Genomic DNA, 22,241 nt, shown 5'->3' with positions numbered 1-22,241 from the left:
CCAAAGTATGCATAACTAAGTTGATAGGAAATGCGTACATCATTAATTTTTTAAATGTGGTTAACCTGTATGTGTACCAACAAAATCCCAAAAATGTATATTCTGACTTGGAAGAATAATCAATCCATAGAAGCCAAAAAATTACTTATTTGAAAATTGTTTTCTTGCAGAAAATTAAATTGATAACATATCTATAAACTATTGTCTTATGTAAAAGAAAAACAAGCCTAATCTTACTAGCATTATCAAGTGTATAAACTTTCATACTATCAACTCTACAGGGTAAAATGTTATTAGCGGAAGAAACAATATCATCTTACAAATTACTAAAACATTTAAAGCAATCAACTTTGGGACATTCAAGATATTCTGCAACTGAAAACATCAGGTAACCAGATAAAGATGCTCGTCATTATCTTTTAAGAACAGATTCCGCAGATAAGACATTTCAAGTTACAGTAATCGAATAAAATCACTATTAATCAGGGATCGAAATACACATAATATCTGATAAATTATTATCAAGGATCGAAATACACATAATATCTGTTAAACTTTCATCTACATATATGATTTTCTTTGGAAAAAATTGTAGGTAAGACATTTCAAGTTACAGAAATCGAATAAAATCACTAATAATCAGGGATCGTAATACACATAATATCTGCTAAATTATTATCTACATGTATGTAGATAAGATATTTCAAAGTACAGCAACAGAATAAAAACACTTATAATCAGGGATCGAAATACACATAATATCTGTTAAATTATTATCAGGGATCAGATATTTCAAAGTACAGCAACAGAATAAAAACACTTATAATCAGGTATCGAAATACACATAATATCTGCTAAATTATAATCAGGTATCGAAATACACATAATATCTGTTAAATTATTATCTACATGTATGATCTATGACTTACATAAATCATGGTAGATTAACTGGATCCCTGTCTCACAAATCAAACAACATAGGTATTTTTTATAGTTTATATCTACTGATACCTATAGAACATGCTTCTCAGTCTGATAAGTTATGTTTATATCATTACATGTAACAGACAGGTTTACATATCATATGGGGGGTCCGTAGATTTACTCTCACTAATTAAGGTCTATAAATTGTAACTAATTATTTCCTTTTCAGAATTACGTAGCATGGTGACTAAACTAAAACATCTTCACTAAAATGTATTCACAATTTCTCTTAAATTCAGTTATTGATTTTTTTTCAATTTTTTTCCCAATTTTTTTTTTTCAATTTTATCAGCTGAACAGATGTTTGTAAAACAAATATTTTTTCCATTATTTTTTTTTTAATTTCTGTAAAAAAAATAAAATGAATCTATCAACTGTAGCAGATGTTTGGTGGCATTTAAAATTATGGTATTATTTTATAAACTGGAGAAAAACAGCTCTGATTTCAGGTTTTGTAAATCAAAATCCTGAAAAAAAGCTTTAATATGTCAAATTAGGAGTATCAAAAATTTATGTATACAGTAATCAGACTTAACCAGAAAGCTGAGTGCTGACCAATTAATTTAGGTTCTGTATTCTTTTCAAGAGTTTTACTTTGAAGAATATTAATTAAATAAAGGAAAAGTCATTCAACTCAAAATAAAATGTTGAAAAGTGTTAGGCATTAAAAAATTGAAATTGTGAAATTTGTATTTGGCCATTTTTTTTTTTTACAACAACATTATATGATAATATTGCAATCTTATATCACATTAAATACCTCCCTTATGGCACCTCAACATTTTGTAACATGTATGCTTTACCCTGTTGGATGAAAATCAAGAAATAACAGTCAAACATTGCCAAGATTTGTTTTGCTTTCTTCTCAGATTTTTTCTCACAAAAATGAATTGTGCAGAGAATGCATACATGTTAATGTTCAATTCTACGAAATATTCATATTACATATGCTTTGTTTTCTTTCCAACTTAATCAATTTTATGTAATATAACAAATAAATGGCATGAAGTATATGTAAATAATGAGGGTTTTTGTTTTGTTTTTGTGTGTTTGTTTTGAAATTGTTTGTTTTATTTTTCGTTTCTTTAAATATCATTAGATAGTTTTAATGTTTTGAAGGTCATTTTCATTAAAACTTTTTAGAAATATATTGAAAACTTAAACAATAGAACATGACTGTCATATGTTCTTTATTACGGGTGAGTAGTTAATGTGCAACACAAAGAATCAAATTTCTGTATATAAGATAGGCAAATTGGCCAATGATATTACTACTTTTTTATCAAGTTTGAAATACGATATAAGAACTGCCACTTATATTAATGCATATAGTTTTGCATTACATAATTACTACATGAAAAAAACATATTTTATTTCACTACTTAACTGTTGCACTATCATTTTACTCAAAACATATATTTTATTTCACTACTTCATAGTTTTTGTAGCAACTCTTCTCACAAAATACTGTATAACAAAATTGTTGCACTATCATTTTACTTTTTACTCATTTTCTAGCATGCCCCCTGTTGACAAATATCTTCTTAACTTGACAACGACATATTAGTACCAACTTTACACAATTCATGGCATTAACTGCGCTTTGCTATCATTTTACTTGAATGTTCTCATTCTTTTAGCTTGCCCCCTTTGACTATATCATTCTAACTTGACAACGACATATTAGTATCAAAATTATACAATTCATGGCATTATCTGCGTTTTGCTATTATTTTACTTTTTACTCATTCTTTTAGCTTGCCCCCTTTGACAAATATCATTTTAACTTGAAAAGGACATATTAGTATCAAAATTATACAATTCATGGCATTATCTGCATTTTGCTATTATTTCACTTTTTACTCATTCTTTTAGCTTGCCCTCTTTGACAAATATCATTTTAACTTGAAAAGGACAAATTAGTATCAAAATTATAAAATTCATGGCATTAATAACTGCGTTTTGCTATCTTTTTACTTTTTACTCATTCTTTTAGCTTGCCCCCTTTGACAAATATCATTCTAACTTGACAACGACATATGAGTATCTACATTACACAATTCACAATTTTGGCACAATACAACTCATCAATAACAAATAAATAATAGTCTGTCTTTCTCAAAACCTCATCCTAGTTCACCAAATATATTAAAAGTCCATTTAAAATTCCTGTATTCCTTAGATGAATGAGATTGCCACATATAAGATACTAAACTTCACTAAAGAAACCCAAAAATGGCCAATTCAAAATGATAGCGTGGATCATCTTGTTTATTTGGATTTCAGTGCATGGCTTTTCTACAAGGTCTCATAACTGAAAACACCCTTTAACAAATATGCAATCAAGGTTTTAAGTAAATTTTATAAAACAAACATTCTCTAATATATGTATTAATTGTAAACGGGACTGCAACCATACTATTTCTTTAAGAAATGAAGAAAATTCACAGTTAGGTTTGAAACAAGATATTGATTTACTTAAAAGCAGTCAAATTATGAGCTTTTTAATCACATTGTATATACAATGTATATTTTCAAAATTTACCATTTAATTATAACTCTGAAGGTTAGGTTTGGAACAATGTAAATAGAATATTGATTTCCTCAGCAGTCAGATATGAGCCTTTCCTATTTCCTATTTATCTTTTATTTAATTATATGAATAAGCAATGAATTTATCTATAACATAAATATTTTCAAAATTCATCATTTAATTAACATATTACATCGATAGTCCCCTGAGGTTTGATTACTTTATTCCTTGTATTAGTGGTAAATTCTAAATAATAACAGTTAAGACCTGAGGACCTAAATAATTCAAATGCAACATTATAACACAACTTTATAATTAATTTCGAGAAAAAAAGGGGGATATACAAAGGATCAAGCTTTTTCATCATTACAGAACTTTTACGAAAATCACCTGAGCACTCTGCTTAAATTCACTTTAAACTATATAGTAGATCAGTCATTGTTCCCTAATTTATTTCAATAAATCCATTACTTTTTTAAAACAAGAAAATTCCTTTTTTTTTTAAAAAAAGGGGGGATTATGAAATGGAACAAGCTTTTTCATCATTACAGAACTTCTTGCAAAAAAAAAGTTTTTCAGACATTTTATCCACACCATGCAGACCTATGCCTTCACTGAAAACTATAAGGTAGATCAGTCACTGTTCAATAGTTTATTGAACTAAATCAATTATTTTTAACAAGAAAATGACAAATACAAATCTGATAGTTTTCACACTTTCATAAATATAGATTGATTATATAACCCCTAGCTATACAAAACCACAACATGGGAACAGAGTCACCCAGACCATACGATACAATTCACACAAGTCAAAATTACACAAACCACAACCTTGGAACATTACTATTAAGTCACCCAGACCATAGTCGATACAATTCAAACTGGTTAACACGTTTTCGGCTAATTTGAATATTGGCCAATGTTCCCTGATACAATGACATCACAGTACAAGTCAGATACCTTAGTACAAATTCTGGTAGATTTCACACTTTTATAAATATACCAATAACCCTAGGCATGTACATGTGTATATGATCACTAAATTTAAATACTTGTACAATACAAAAACCATCACATGAGATCTCAGTCACCTAGACCATAGAAGATACAATTCAAACCATTGTCTGACAGTCAACATGTTTACGCTAATTTTATAAGAAACAGCTAATTTAAGAATCCTGTCAATGTTCTGTGATACCATGACCAGTACAAGTAGTACAAGTAGCTCTAGTGTCTATGACCTCATCAGATCAATACATAATGTCCACCATTTTATCAGCCAGATTATCAGGTAGGCTACTGATTGCTGTACTATTGTACAGATAAGTCAGAGATATGTCCTTAGGGGGTCAATGTGTTACCCTTTCAATAATATGTGAAATACTTAAATGAGGGACCGGATTTGTGGGGAAAGGGGGGATCTATCATTTCTGTATTTTTATTTCTATTAACTATTTTTCTCTATTCTTTATATATAAATACATTTTGCCCATTTATCTTCATTCTTTGTAGGTTTTATATGTAACTATAATGTACTCTCCATTAATCTTGATTCTTTATATATTTGGCCTATTTTTCTCTCTTATTCCCCTTCCCCTTTTTTAATCTGTACTTTATTATTTTCTATTCTGTAGACCCTATCCATAGTGTATCGTTAGAGAAAAATTTGTCTCTTTAACAATTAATTATATACTGTATATATATTTATATTTTGTTTAAATTCGTCTATACAACTCGTCTAAACATCAACCCAACAATGTTAGATCTGTAAATTTGCTTTCGCAAATTTTTGGTTCTTCCCTCGCCGGGATTCGAACCCATGCTACTGTGATGTCGTGACACCAAATCGCCTGCACTGCAGCCGTCCCGCTAGACCACACGACCACCTGGGCTCTCAAAAAAAGAGCTTTCGCTGGCCGTGTGTTACCTTTCCACGTCAGTTTTAATCTAGCGGCGTACTGCAGTACATGATATATAAGGCATGAAGATGTTATTGTTACAGATCAGCTAAATTATCTATAGTAAAGGATCCTACAAATGAATGTAAGATACAGTCAATATATATATATATATATATACCTACATTTATCACAGGTACATGTAACAAGACAACACTCAGGATGGTCAGGTGAAGTCTAATTAAAACAGCTAACTTGCAAACATCAGTTATTGATTTTATTGTCACAACCTCAGAGATTCTAACCTTGGTTCAATGAGACAAGAACTTGTCTTACCATCAGCCAATTAAAAGCACAAAATATATCTGTTTTTTTGTTGTTTAGGATTACAACATCATAATTTAAAACTATTGTGTTTTCTTTTATTCTGTATGTACATGTTACTTGGTGGGTTTTGTTTATAGATTAGTATAAAACACATTAGATTAGATATTAGACTTTATATTGAAGCCATAATTAGTCAACTAACAGTGGTAGCAGAGGGTAGTTACAATGGAAAATATCATCCATTTAAGAGATAATGATGATGTGTCTGATGACACAAATCCGAGTACCCTGCTCAAGCTTTTAGGGAAGGACAGAGGGACAGACGGAAGGCCAGCAATAAAGAAAGACAGAAGGACAGACAGTCAAGTGTAGCACTTTAGGCCACAAATATCAGAAAAACAAAAAGGTTTTTACAATTATATCATGTACAATACATGCAGGTTGTTAATTACATATATTTGTAACATCATAGCATTGTTTTCCATGTAAATCATGTGTGGATATAATCAAGTTCAGTTTTTCCCCATTTAAAATATAGTAATTACAATAAGTTATAGGCAGTAGTCATTACAATAACCACATTAACATTTTTCTACATACCATGTATTAAATCATAGCCAATCAAATTGTCATTAAATTAATTCATGCTAAAAATAGTCTCTAAATTAATTCACACTAAAAATAATCTCTAAATTAATTCACACTAAAAATAATCTCTAATTCATAAATTTGATATTTTGATGGATAGTATACCTGAAGTTACAACAGTTATGTTTTTACCATTCAGAATTTGTTGCTTCATTACATAACAGTAGATATTTAACAGAAAAAAAATAGCACTTTTGATTATATTCCATATCAACAAAAAAAATCATTATTATTCATGGGATACCAATTTTTGTGGAATTCATTGTTTAACTGATGGAACCTTGAAATCAAATGTTCAACCAATGACAAATTTAATACAGTTTATCTGATGTTTTTGGCAAAACCACAACATCAAATATTCACGAAAAAATGCAAGTTTTCTTCAATCCACGAAAAAATTCAGGTCCTACGAAAATCAAGAATCTACAGTACATTAGGTCCTGATGCAAATAAACATAGGATGATTTTTTTCTTCAAATTTTCATATTTTGATGGGTTGCTGTCTTACAAAACATGAACTAAATATCTATTCCAAGACAGAATAAAGGTTGGGATCAAGACCTGTTTTAGCCATTGGTGACACTGGTAACAAACAGCGCACAATTCATGATCTGTGATGCTAATTATCAGCTATTTCAAGGATATTCTAAACAGAAATATGCCTGAATTATATAATTCTTTTATAACCATGACAATAATGAAACAATATCAATGATTAAAATTAATGATGACTGAATGCAGCTTGTTTATAAGCCTAATAACACAAGAAAATTCCACATGTTCCATCCAGAAGTATAGTGTTTAGACCCTCATTTACATATAAACTATAATCTTATCAACTAATGCTTGATACATTTCAATCAATATAAGATGATCATATTTTCAAATGTGTAAAAATGATCAAGGCCAGGCTATAAAATTTTGAAATCGCTAACAACATGTTAAAATCTATCGTCTTTTGGTGGGAGTAATATCTTTTTGTCCTTTGGTGGGAGTAATATCTTTTTAATGATTGTCAGGTATTTAAATCTTTAAAGCTAAATATCACCTCTGATAATTGATTGTACAAATGTAAGACAGGTAGAATTCTCAATTCAAATGTTTAGTTTTATAGATCTGTTTAAATTAAAATAAATCCTATAACATGCATTGTGGGTAACAAAAAGGGGGGTTAAAATTTTGTCACCAGGAATAGAACCACTGTTATCCCCTATGTAATCAAGGCATGAGGAAGAGAACCCTGTCCACCCTCATGTAATCTAGGCCTTAGGAAAAGAACCTCTGTCCACCCCCATGTAATCTACGCCTTAGAAAAAGAACTCCTGTCCACCCCTATGTAATCTAGGCCTAAGGAAGAGAACACCCCCCCCCCTTTGTAATCGAGGCCTTAGAAAGAAAACCCCTGTCCACCCTTGTGTGATCTAGGCCTTAGGAAGGGACCCCTGTCCAACCCCATGTTATCCAGGCCTTAGGAAGAGAACCCCTGTCCACCCCCATGTTATCTAGGCTTTTCAGAAAAGAACCCCTGTCCACCCCCATGTAATCTAGGCATAAGATTAGACCCCTGTTCACCCTCCTGTAATCTAGTCCCCAGGAAGAGAACCCCTATCAACTCCCATGTAATCTAGGCCTTTAGGAAGGGACTCCTATCCACCCCCATGCAATCTATGCCTGAGGAGGGACCCTATCCACCCCATGTAATATAGGACCCAGGAAGAGAGCCCCTGTCCACCCTCATGCAATCTAGGCCTGAGGAAGGAACCCCTATCAACCCCCATGTAATCTAGGCCTTAGGAAGAGAACCCCTATCAACCCCCATGTAATCTAGGCCTTAGGAAGAGAACCCCTATCAACCCCCATGTAATCTAGGCTTTGAGGAAGAGAACCCCTATCAACCCCCAAGTAATCTAGGCCTGAGGAAGGGTCCCCTGTCCACCCCATGTAATCTAGGCCCCAGAAAGAGAACCCTATCAACCCCATGTAATATAGGCATGGGGTTGATAGGGTTCTCTTTCTGGGGCCTAGATTACATGTAATCTAGGCTTTGAGGAAATGAACCCCTGTCCACCCCATGTAATCTAGGATTTAGGAAGGGACCCCTGGCCACCCTCCTGTAATCTAGGCCCAAGGAAAAGAACTCCTGTCCACCCCATGTAACCTAGGATTTAGGAAGGGACCCCTGGCCACCCTCCTGAAATCTACGCCCCAGGAAGAGAGCCCCTGACCACCCCAATGTAATCTAGGCCCCAGGAAGAGAGCCCCTGACCACCCCCATGTAATCTTGGATTTAGGAAGGGACCCCTGGCCACCCTCCTGTAATTTAGGCCCCAGGAAGAGAGCCCCTGGCCACCCTCCTGTAATCTAGGCCCCAGGAAGAGAGCCCCGGGCCACCCCCATGTAATCTAGGCTTTGAGGAAGAAGGGCAGCTGTTACTGTTACACATGTAAGGCAGCATCTGTATAATTAACAATACATTTTTAACACTCCAAGGTCTCATGGCAATACCAGAATACACTATTAAATCATCAACATGTAATCACTTATATATAAATGTGAAAGTCAAACAAGAACAACCTAAAATAAGGAAATAAATGTATTATCATTTGTCATAAAAAAAATTAAAAATTCATCATAAAAAAAATAAAAATTCAAACTAAGCAAATCTTTTTTCAAGGAATTTCTTTAAGCATAATTAAAATTTTACACAATCAACAATCATTGATGCTAAAAGCAATCCCATGGACAAAGATTTATTTCCTCCCTTTTTTATAATGGTTGTATTACACAAACTTTCTATTATTACAATAGAGTTGTAAAGAACTTCTAATTTTTGGAAGAAAGCTTTCTCTTTTTTTGTTTTTGTTAGAGTGTATGTGCAGCCCCCCCCTTTCTTTCAATAAATGCATAGACTTTTACATTTTGGTTTGCCAGGGTCCTTTTTTTAAATCTTGGATCTGTACCTGATGTATAATATTGGTTGGTGCATACACTACATGTAACAGGATGAAAGAAAGAAAATGTTCAGTAAATAAGATGTAACACTATGACTTTATAACTTGATAGACCATAAGGTGATAGTCCCAAAATAAAGTTTCATAACTGAAGTATTGGAAACATTTGTTTAACTTATTTTTATATTGCCTGTTAATGGCATACATTTTGTATAAAGTTCAAAATAACAAAGTATATTTATAAAGTTTTAAAATACTAGTTGTACTTTTACATTTTATATCAATTTCAGTTTTTCATTTCATTAACATAAAATTCTTCTCTGTTAAAATAATTTATACATAGATTTCTAACTTTCATAGAAGTGCATCATAGAGTATGTCAGATTTATAATTGTCCTATTTCATGAATCAAATTTTTCTACCACAATAATTTATACACCAACTGAATTTCATTCCTTCAAAATTGTCCATTCACTTAACATTCTCTCATAATTATTCATTCACTTTCAATCAAATGTTATAAAAGCTAATATATATGTAATGATCATTTCCTTATTGCTGACATAATTTTCATATATTGCATGCATCTGTTATAATAGTAGTAATTTCGTATAATTTCTATTCAACCACCAAACTACAAAACAGAAGTGCTAATTAACAATATCGCCAAGTAGAAAGGTTCACAGATAAAATTTTGGACAAAAATATTCTGACCAACTGCAAAATTATTTAGTATAAACATCTTACTACATTATTGTTACAAATGAAACTTGTGTTTGGTCACTGGAAAAGAGCCATACATGAACACATATAATGACAGCTTACCTGTAAAATTATTAATCCTAAAGAATTGACCACAGGTACACAAAAAATCTTCTTGGTCAGTTAATAAATCCAAGGAATTATATTACACAATAATTCCACAAGTTGCCATGTTGTGTCATAAATCAGCACACTACAGTATAACCTGGCATTGACCAAGGAGAACTGTGGTCAATGAACTGACCTGACCATTGATGACCACCAAGCTGGACAAGCCAGGTTCAATCACCCTACAAACCACATGTTGGTCAGTTAAACTGTGAATCAATGTCAGTTCCACAGGTGAATTTGAGCTAATTCAATTCTTATCTATCCTAGATTAGTGTATTGCAGTAATTCCCAAGTGTGTATTGGTCAGCCAGACACCCTCTGGTCATCAGTCAATCTTAAAGACAATGTCCAGTTTGTACAACTATTTCACACATAACACTGGTCATTCAGGTATGAAGTCATGTGACTTTACATAACACAGGTCTGACTGGACAACAATCATTATTTATTCCCTGAGGGTCAATAATACACCTGACCAGTCTTTAAGAGATTTAAATCTAATACACAAACACTGGACATTCATATTGGCCAAAATATTCTTTGAAGTAGCCTTTTAAGCCTTTTTAGTGTAAACTATATACAAAAGATTGAGTAGAATGGAAGTCTAGGCAATTTCAAATGGTTAAATGTTATTCTATCAAAAGTATATGCAGCCCTTTTTAAATAATCCATTTCTAAAAATGTATTTTAACAGTGGGTACACGGCCATATCCAAAGGATTGGCTTAAATGTTATTTTACCATTCTTTTAATAAAATGTATGCAGCCATTTGTTTATTTATAAAATAAATCCTTTGATAAAACTTTTAGACAACCAAATTGACTTACATGTAAATTTTTTTTTTCTGTAAATTCAGAAACTCATGAATTAAACAGAATTTTTCTCAATGTTGCAAAAATTAAAATCACAAATCGCAATAATAAATGCACACAATAATTTCTGAATTTACAGTACCTCTTTTTTTATCCACATTGGGACTTTTTATAGACTTTTTTGTCCAGCCATTTTGTAAACAGGCTGATGAATCATCTTATTTTGAGGCAAGACATAAACTGACAACAAAATTTTCATAAATTGTATTGATTTGAGTCTTCCAATTCACCATATACCTAAGACAATACATTCTAGCTGATTTTTTTACCCTTAGCATTCAGGGTTGACCATAATCCCTCATACTGATTTTTGTTATTCTTTTAAACATGAAAATTAAATAAATTCTTAAGGGGAATGTCTGCACAGTGTCAAGAATATGACAGTTGTTTTCCATTCATTTCATTGGTTGATAAAATCTAACATTGATTTTGTAAATTTTTCATGGACCTGCACTTTTTAATTTACTAAGGAGTTTTGGTACTTTTTTTTTGATATTTTATTTACATAAATTGCATTGAGGGTCTAATTTCATCCGGTAAATGCCTGATTATAGACACCTGTTGTTTACCAAAGTTTTTGGCTTGGCCTTAAATGTGTATTGATCACAAGATGGACAATGTCCAGACAATTTCTCATTAATTGATAATAATCAAACATCTGTTGTTCTTACTATTTCAATAACAAACAAGAACTGGTGTATTGAAAGTTTGTTTGTCCAATCAAAATCAACTTTACATCATTCTTTCACTACATCAAAAGTCACAAGTTTGAAAATGGAAAAAATAAGAAAATGAAATAAAAAAAATTAAAATTAAAAAAATATAAAAAAAACATGATTCTAAAAAATAGTTCTATTAATTTCTCAGAGCGCATTTCATGAAGATCAAACCTTCAAAAGATATTTAAACAAATTTTTCGAAGGAAAAAGAAACAAAAATGGTGTACTCATCACAGTGGATTCATTTATTTTTGTGGGTACTCATTTTTTTCATAGAATTTGATGAAAACTTGCATTTCGTGGAAGATGTGATATGAGAGCCAATGAGACAACTCTCCATCCAAATAACAATTTATAAAAGTAAACATTTATAGGTCAAGGTACAGCCTTCAACACGGAGCAAAGTCTGTATACGAGCCTCTATGAAATTTGTCATTTGCTGAACATTTTGGTTCATCTGTACTGACCAAACCCATGGTATCCAACCAACAATAATGAATCTCACAGTCTTGATAAAGTTTGTTGATCCTATCAGGATCAAGTTGTTAATGAAGAAAACTCTAAAAATGTATGCTGAATCATCAAGACAACAAAATACATGGAAATCAAAGCTTGAAAATGAGAAAAAAAGCAAAATTGAATGTGTTTACATTAGAACTTACAAAAGCAATTCACAGCATCATTAGAGCCACTGCTGAGAAAGAATTTGTAACTTAAGAATCAATTTTATATCTCAATACAACAGCCTGGATGTCAGTTAAGACTCTAATTTACTTTCATCCTTTGCAATACTTTCAAGCTAAACATGCCATCCTTTAATTATTCAAAGTAAATATGATAAGATAGAATTCACAGGAACATTAGGGAAACAAATTGTTCAATTCTTTCCAAATTGACAAATGTTTCTGGAATATCTTCATCCAGCGACATATCCAGGGGTTTCCAGGGATTGGAACCCCCCCCTTTTTTTGGACGATCAATACATTTGGAATGAGGACATATATAGTTGGAACCCCCCTTTAACATGGTTTGGGACACACACACACCCCTTTTTCGACAATGGCTGGATATGCCCCTGTCATCAAGTTGCTCAACAACAATTTTGGAAAGACAACTATATATATTTAAAGAATACAAAATCAAAACAGTTCGAAACCAGATGCTATGCAGGGCGTAGCTTTATACGACCGCAGAGGTTGAACCCTGAACGGTTAGGGCAAGTATGGACACAACATTCAAGCTGGATTCAGCTCTAAATTTGGATTGTGATTAAATAGTTGACACAGCATAGGTTTCTGACACAGAATGAATGTGTTCTAATGAACTTAAAATTTTTGTTTCTCTTAGAGCAATTCACTATGCTGTTGAATATTAATCCTCTCAAAAAAATGTTTGAAGAAATTTCTTTTTTATTTATGAAATTTCAAATGAGAAAAATTGAACCCAATTTTTTTAATCACATCCCCCTTTCCCTTATTCCAAAACTAATCTCAATTAAAATTTCTAATGGAGTTTGCAACAATAACTACTCATTTAAATACATCATAAAATATTAAGATGTAAAAAAACTGCTTGTTATCACTGAATGGTAAAGATTATTTTAATTTATCAGTTGGTAGTAAAAAGTGAATATACATTGTATATTGTATATAACAAAGATTTAAGTTGATTCTGGACAAAGAAAGATAACTCCAATTAAAAAAAAATCTTGCTATTGCACAATATTTTGCAATTAGATATTTCTTGCTTACTATTCTGGACAAAGAAAGATAACTCTAATTAAAAAAAAATTTGATATTTCACAATATTGTGCAATTAGATATTTCTTGCCATTGCGCAATACTGTGCAATTGAAAAGACTTGCTATTGCACAATACTTAATATAATAATTTTAGATCCTGATTTGGACCAACTTGAAAACTGGGCCCATAATAAAAAATCTAAGTACATTTTTGGATTCTGCATATCAAAGAACTTCAAGATTTCAATTTTTGTTAAAATCAGACTAAGTTTAATTTTGGACCCTTTGGACTTTAGTGTAGACCAATTTGAAAACAGGACCAAAAATGAAGAATCTACATACACAGTTAGATTTGGTATATCAAAGAACCCCATTTATTCAATTTTTGATGAAATCAAACAAAGTTTAATTTTGGACCCCGATTTGGACCAACTTGAAAACTGGGCCAATAATCAAGAATCTAAGTACATTTTTAGATTCAGCATATCAAAGAACCTAACTGATTCATTTTTTGTCAAAATCAAACTAAGTTTAATTTTGGACCCTTTGGACCTTAATGTAGACCAATTTGAAAACGGGACCAAAAGTTAAGAATCTACATACACAGTCATGACAGTTAGATTCAGCATATCAAAGAACCCCAATTATTCAATTTTGATGAAATCAAACAAAAGTTTAATTTTGGACCCTTTGGGCCCCTTATTATGTTGGGACCAAAACTCCCAAAATCAAACCCAACCTTTCTTTTATGGTCATAAACCTTGTGTTTAAATTTCATAGATTTCTATTTACTTATACTAACGTTATGGTGCGAAAACCAAGAAAAATGCTTATTTGGGTCCCTTTTTGGCCCCCAATTCCTAAACTGTTGGGACCTAAACTCCCAAAATCAATACCAACCTTACTTTTGTAGTCATTAACATTGTGTTTAAATTTCATTGATTTCTATTTACTTAAACTAATGTTATTGTGCGAAAACCAAGAATAATGCTTATTTGGGCCCTTTTTTGGCCCCTAATTCCTAAACTGTTGAGACCAAAACTCCCAAAATCAATCCCAACCGTTCTTTTGTGGTCATAAACCTTGTGTCAAAATTTCATAGATTTCTATTAACTTAAACTAAAGTTATAGTGCGAAAACCAAGAAAATGCTTATTTGGGCCCTTTTTGGCCCCTAATTCCTAAAATGTTGGGACCAAAACTCCCAAAATCAATACCAACCTTCCTTTTGTGGTCATAAACCTTGTGTTAAAATTTCATAGATTTCCATTCACTTTTACTAAAGTTAGAGTGCGAAAACTAAAAGTATTCGGACGCCGGACGACGACGACGACGACGCCGACGCCAACGTGATAGCAATATACGACGAAAATTTTTTCAAAATTTGCGGTCGTATAAAAATCTGAGAAACAACTTTATTTGCAAGAGAAAAGTACAAATATACTAAAAGACATTAAAAGCAAAGTGCAAAGATTTGAGTTCATTTAAATGGCAAGAGTACAATATTGTAGTCTAATTTGGATTATTTTAAAATGTCAATGAAGTCGGTTGACACAGACATGTGTCTCGCCTGCTTTTATAGGACACACCAGATGTTCAAATTCAAATGGCAATGCTAATGTTTACCATTTAACCGTTTCAAGGTCATTCAACCACTGCTCAGAGAGGACAGAGGCCAAATAATTGCCACAAAAATGATATGTGCAAATTCTTTACCAACTGCCTGCCAAATTTCATTAATTTACACTCATTGAGATCATTGGATGCTTCCACCATCTTGCAAACCACATGATATTTGAGTCAAGACCCTGTAACTTTATGTGGCACATGTTACCCAGGCAAGAAACAAATGAATGGGGAAGGTGTCCATGGGACACAGATGATGCCCAATTGCATATCACATACTAAAAGTTGTAAAAGGACGTAATAGAAGAATATTAAAAGTGATGCTACCCAAATTCAAACTTGATCTGTTTTTTGTTGTATGAAGCATTTTGTATAAGACGGACAATGGTAGAACTTATATATCATAATGGTTGGGGCATAAAAAGTCTTATTTTGTGTAAGAAACTCTGAAAAAAGACAAAACTATCCCAGTACAATTAATACATTATGTATGTCATTTAATTCACAGAAAATTAATTTTCATTTTGTAATCTCTTTATAGAATAACAATTAACTCCAACCAACCACAATGATAATATTATAATAAATGCAACATGTGCAACATATTATATACATACAATATAAATAGTCTGCCAATCTGGTACCTGACAGGATGATACAAAGATTTTAATTAGGATACCAGCAGGAACACAGATGATGCATTTGGAATATACAATTAGTGGTAACATTTACTTCATCACAACATTTCTTTCATTCCATTTGTAACATCTTTGAGCAAGAATTCCAAACGAATACTGTATAAAATGTAGAAATTTCAGATTTTTATATTATTTTGAAATTTGCAACAGAATATTTGTCACATATCATGTAACCAATAAGTGCATGCGTTTTAAACTTTGAAATTTTTTTGCAACAGAATATTTGTCACAAATCATGTAACCAGTGCATGCGTTTTAAACTTTGAAATTATTTGTTTATATTTCTACAGTAAATTGTGATTTTTTTTTTTTAAATTCATTAAATTTCAATTATAAAATCGCATTTGAAATTTAGATATCATTATTGTATACGCAGCATTTCTGGAAAATAGCAATTATTAAACTTGCTTATGTGTTTGGAAATATAATGATTCCCTGGCTGCTTAGGTCTCTGAGAATGTAAAAATCTTAAATAATTTGGTGAATCTTAAATTTAACTACGACCTCTGACCAATGTGATTTAGAAACTTCTACTAACTTGTAAAATTATTACATTTAATCCAATTAATCCTTTTTATTTACTGTAAGTTATTGACTCTAAACTTTGAACCAAAACATATCATTTGTTTTCCTGAACAAATAATGTGGAAAATTAGAAAAACAATCTAATTTAAAACAAGAGAAATAGCAACAAAAAAGTACATCAATATTCATTAATTGTAAGACATAGAGAGATTTGAGTTTTATACCAAGGACGACAGCCTTGTCCCAGAGAAGATTTTTTTCTTCTTCTAGTGACGTCAGTTACGATGGGACATTTACATCACTGTTCCGATAGAACGATCAATGATAAAATAAATACATTATCTTTGACTTTTGATTATTATACATATACTTTGTGTAAGAACAAGTTAATGAGCTATGTCGAACATTGAACATCGGTTTAAAGAATAATAAAAGTTACATAAATGTGGGGACCATTTTAACACATATTGAAAAATATATGTCACTTTTAAAATTGTTATTTTTTTTTATAATCAAATCGTTACTTAATTGATTGACTTTTGAGTATGCTGACCCATTCAATCTGCCCTCATAAACTCCACACCTATTTATATTATTTGTAGTAAAAAAAAACCAGCTAATGGCAAATTTATTCACAAATGAAACACCTCGAAATAAACCTTTTCTCTCTCTGTTTATATCATTTTAAAATTCTATCTTTTTCATTCATTTGTTAGAAGTCTTTATGCCATTTTCAAAGGACAGGATAAAAACACAATTTTCCGACACAGCTTTAGGTATTAAATTTTTAAATGAACTTTAAATTACAGAGTATATATTCTTCAAGATGACACCTTACACATTTAAAGTACTTCAACTCTGACACAACTAGTGCCAAAAGGCATTTTGTCCCTTCAATACAATCACACTGTATATAATGGATTATTGTCCGATGAAAATATTTATTTTAAATTGTGAAATCATTTGAAGCATGTACAGCATTTGAGTCAGACAAAAACATGCCTTTTTTGTGGGTGTTAAAAAACCCAACCGCAAAATATGAAATAAAATCAGTCATATTATAATGTGCCTGAATTTTGCTTTGTTTATAACCAATTTTAATATGTTTTTAAAATCTAATTATGTGTAGTCATTCACTTTTATATATTGTGGGTTTCATAAATAACTTATTGTGCACTTATTTTTGAATATTTGGTGGGTACAGGTGAATCTGCACTGTGAATTCAGAAACTATTGCACGGTTTTTATTATTGCGAAATGCGACAGGGTTACAATCGCAATAACTTTAAATCGCATTTAGTTTTTTTTTTTATAAGGATTAAACAGGATTTTTCTCGATGTTGCAATAATTAAAATCACATTTTAGTTTAAAACAACAAATGCACACAATAATTTCTGAATTTACAGTAAGTATATATTTCATCAAATTACAAATTTTCTTCCAAAAAACTGTTTTAATAATTTGACAAAACCACTATATGAAAGAAAAGACAACTTTTAGAGTTTGACCCTTATGATGCCTGAGGCATTTATATAGTCCATATTTTTTGAATGACTAAAGTTTTTGCTTAATGTCAATAGTTACACCACAAAAATTTAGAAAACCACGGATACATGAAGATATCTCACGGCAAAATAACTTGGTAAGAAAAATTGTATAAATAGGGCCAACTAAATTATTACCTCCAACTGACAGGGACTGCAAGCTTGTAACAGTTTTGATTAAAAGAGAAAACATCATGTTAGACCAGGCATAAAAGTTTGTTGGACATGTACAAAGATAACATACAGCAAAGACAGAATGGAAATGACACCTTATTTAACAATGTTGATGAAACTCTCAAAGCCAATCAAAATTCAGCAATATCCATGAAACCTTCCAAACCAATTGTCATTCTAAAAATGCCATGAGAGTCTTGGTGATAATAAATATTTAACCTTCATCATGCCAGTCTTCAAGACATTCAAATCAAATTATTCAACATTGTCACGATTTTTAAGTTTTCAAGACAACATTCATGAAAATTTCCAAACCAATCATCATTCTAAAAATGCCACAAGATATAAAAAAGAAGATGTGGTATGATTGGCAATGAGACAACTATCCACAAAAGACCAAAATGACACAGACATTAACAACTCTAGACATCTTCAAGAGTGTTGAAGATAATAAAAATATTCAACATTTTGTAATGCAAATCTTCAAGACGTTTATATATATTCATCATTGTGACGATTATTAAGTCTTAATTCAAGACACTCAAATATATTCATCATTGTGACGATTATTAAGTCTTAATTCAAGACACTCAAATATATTCATCATAATGTGACGATTTTTAAGTCTTAATTCAAGACACTCAAATATATTCATCATTGTGACGATTTTTAAGTCTTCAAGATGTTACTTACATCAATATCAGCAAAGGTTATTCTGACTCTCATCATTACACATAAAGAAAACCTGCAGAGATGTCAGACTTAGAACTATCATCACAAACTGTTACAAGGGAATAATCAATATGGCATAACACCTGATGTCAGCTTTAACTAAATTCTATCTAATATGACAAGATCTGCAAACACCCAATTATATATTCAACAACAGCATTTTCAAATTAAATGTTACTATACATATCTAGCTGCAAGTCTTTCTAAGAATTATGATCACATCATTTCCTTTCAAGCAGGATATACATCCCTTTCAATAATCATCCATCAGTAAATTGAAAAAAGAAAATTGTAAGATTGTACTTGATCAACTGAGAATTGAATAAACGTTGACTGTTTTTCAAAACATGCTTACCATTGGACATTTAAAGAATAATAAATTGATTGTCTTGAAATATTTGCCACTGGACATTGAAGCAAACAACAATCAATCACCGTCAGTAAATTGAAAAAGAAAATTGTAAGATTGTACTTGATCAACTGAGACTATAATAAAGGTCAACTGTTTTTCAAAACATGCTTACCAATGGATATTTACAAATAATAACTTGATTGACTTGAAATATTTGCCACTGGACATGGTAAAGCATTTTTGAGGAAAAAAACCAGTTGACTTTAGTTAAAGTATTGTTGATCAAGTACAATATTACCAATGGTCATTTATAAGTAATAATTTGATTGTATTGAAATATTTGCCACTGTACATTAAAGCAACAAACAATCAATCAATCCTTAATTAAAAAGATTTGTAAAGGGAGCAGTGTCTTGTAAGGTCTCATGTACATTTTATATGGGCCCTCCTGACTTAAGCAGCATAGAAGTACTGGTAATTACACACACCATTGATAACCATGGTCAAACCATAGTTGGATGTGCTTTACACCATGGCCATCCATGGTCAGCATGGATTTTCAACTTTGGTGATCATTGTCAACAATAGTCATACATCAGACCATGGTTGACCATGCACAAACTTCATATACATCTCTACTGAATAATATTTTGTTACTTGGTTCTCAAGAAATAGATAAAGAATATATTGAATCTGAAAAGCTTACAGAAAGACAACAGGTCACAACAAACTATAAAGACAAAAGCTCCACACATGGCTTTCACCCAGTATTAAAAATAGAAATATAAACAACAACTTTTTAAACACCACGAAAAAAAATTATAGGATTTGAACTAAATGAAACCAACAAAAAATCATAAGACAGACCAAAAAAGTTCAAAGATTCAATGGTATACATAACTATACCAAAAAAGTTCAAAGATTCAATTGTATACATAACTATACCAAAAAAGTTCAAAGATTCAATGGTATACATAACTATACCAAAAAAGGTCAAAGATTCAATGGTATACATAACTATACCAAAAAAGTTCAAAGATTCAATGGTATACATAACTATACCAAAAAAGGTCAAAGATTCAATGGTATACATAACTATACCAAAAAAGTTCAAAGATTCAATGGTATACATAACTATACCAAAACACTTGAATAATCCAAGGTTAATGTGTATCATCATCTATGAGAGTCTTATCAAGCTATTTACATGTTACAATACACAAGTGCCAATTCTATCATTGACTTCTATAAACAGTGACAAATAAGACAAACTCATTTTGATGTTAACTGGGTTCTTTAGAGGATAGTATAAAGTAAGATCACAATTCGGAAAGTCCATAATCACATGGCAAAATCAAGTAATAAAATGCATCAAAAACCAATGGACATTAGAACTGTCATATTCCTGACTTGGTACAGGCATTTTCAAATGTAGAAAATGGTGGATTTAAACCTGGTTTTATAGCGCTAATCCTCTCACTTTGATGAGGATAGTATATTTGTATCCAAACCATGATGCTATTCAATGGGATAAGATATTCTGCATTTATCATGCTTAGTGCCCCAATTCTGCTACGGCGAGGACATAAAAATACCATAAAAATTATTATAAAGATAAAATTGTTGAAAGTTCACCCCCAAACAAGTCCATTTAGAAATTCTTATTTAGTTTTTAAGGTCTTTCCACTGTGTTTTTTTAATATTCTTGTGCATCAAAAAAATCTTGAAAACTAAGTTTTTCTTTGACTCCGATCCAGATTTACATAAACATCTGGTTACAAATTTGCATATTCATGTTCAAGTACATGTGTTATTTCCAATGTTCTTACAACTTGTTCACTTTATTTTGGGTTAATCCTATCACATATTTGATTGAATAATTAGTTGTGGAAAAAATTAAGCTATTAATTCAAGCTACACAAATCTTTTCCTCAAATTGTTTTCTAGAAACGCAATACAATCTTTAACAGATCAAACGATGAACTTGGGGTAGGTCAAGAGGTAGGAAACCGACAAAGATTTTTATTGTATCAATATATGCCACAGAAAATCAGATGCAACTGGTTGACACTAAACAGGTCAAAAGATATAAGAAGATATGGTATGAGTGCCTATGAGGTAACTCTCTCATCCAAGTCACAGCTTGTGGAAGTTATTAAACCATTATAGGTCAAAGTATGGTCTTCAACACAGAGTCTTGGTTCACCACGAACAGCAAGCTAAAGGGTCCTTAAAATGACTAGTGTAAAACAATTCACACGAGACATTATACTTACTGCCAAATAAAATGCACTATTTTTTAGGTTTCATAATAAATATATACCCCAAGCAATTATTTGCTGTTTACAATCCCAAAAATTATCAGTAATTTTTCTACAGTATTTTTTTTTTAATTTCCATGTGGAAAAATCTTAATAAATTGTATTCACTACTATTTAAACACTTCAATTCCATACAATTATTACATAATCAATTAAATATAGACCATTAGGTCTAATATGTCTACACAGTTCTTTCTAAAAATAACTATTATTGGTTCCTTTAGTACATTTCGACTTATATTGTTGTGAATTCCCACAACATATGCACATGTAATGCTACGTACCCTTAGCCATCATTAAACAGGCCATGGAGATCCCTGTTTAGGTATTTACTTGTCAGACCATCTTAGGACAAACTGCCAAAGGTACCCACAATCGTCCTCTTTGGATGAGTTGATACTATGAAGCAATGTTCAAACTAAGACGGCCCTCAAATAGCATCAATGAGGGTATGTACTTTACAACAGGTTAAAGCCAGATGCTGATTGAGAGGGGGCCTAGGGGGGCTGGGAACCCTCTTTTCTGGGAAGAATTTGGTTGATTATATGGGGAATCACTGATGCATGACTGGAGCAAGCCCTCTGTGAGGCAGTCAGTGTGCCTCCACTGAAAGCAGAGGCAACAATTATTACACATGCATATAAATGTAGAAATAGTTGTACAGGATACTTGTAAAAATCTGGCAAGAATTTGTACATGTGAAAGCATTTACAAGACGAG

General features: G+C 31.5%; 1 protein-coding gene across 8 annotated transcripts in view; it reads right to left on the bottom strand.

Annotated features, from left to right (window-relative positions):
* LOC143055002 (uncharacterized) overlaps nucleotides 1–22,241 on the bottom strand; it is a 162,670-nt gene that overhangs the window by 91,949 nt on the left and 48,480 nt on the right. The window contains exon 1 of one of the 8 annotated variants that reach the window (XM_076228123.1): nucleotides 15,792–15,944. The exons of 6 other annotated variants lie outside the window; for them this stretch is intronic. The gene's annotated coding sequence lies outside the window, so the exon portion shown is untranslated. Of the gene's footprint in view, nucleotides 1–10,169; nucleotides 10,592–15,791; nucleotides 15,945–22,241 lie in introns of those variants that run through there. One more of the 8 variants, XM_076228121.1, reaches the window with a different exon arrangement.

This window comes from Mytilus galloprovincialis, chromosome 12 (genome assembly GCF_965363235.1).
Source record: "Mytilus galloprovincialis chromosome 12, xbMytGall1.hap1.1, whole genome shotgun sequence".
In the NCBI taxonomy this organism is placed as follows: domain Eukaryota; kingdom Metazoa; phylum Mollusca; class Bivalvia; order Mytilida; family Mytilidae; genus Mytilus; species Mytilus galloprovincialis.
The sequence above is the reverse complement of the archived record's forward strand: the minus strand, read 5'-3'. Positions and strand labels throughout refer to the sequence as shown.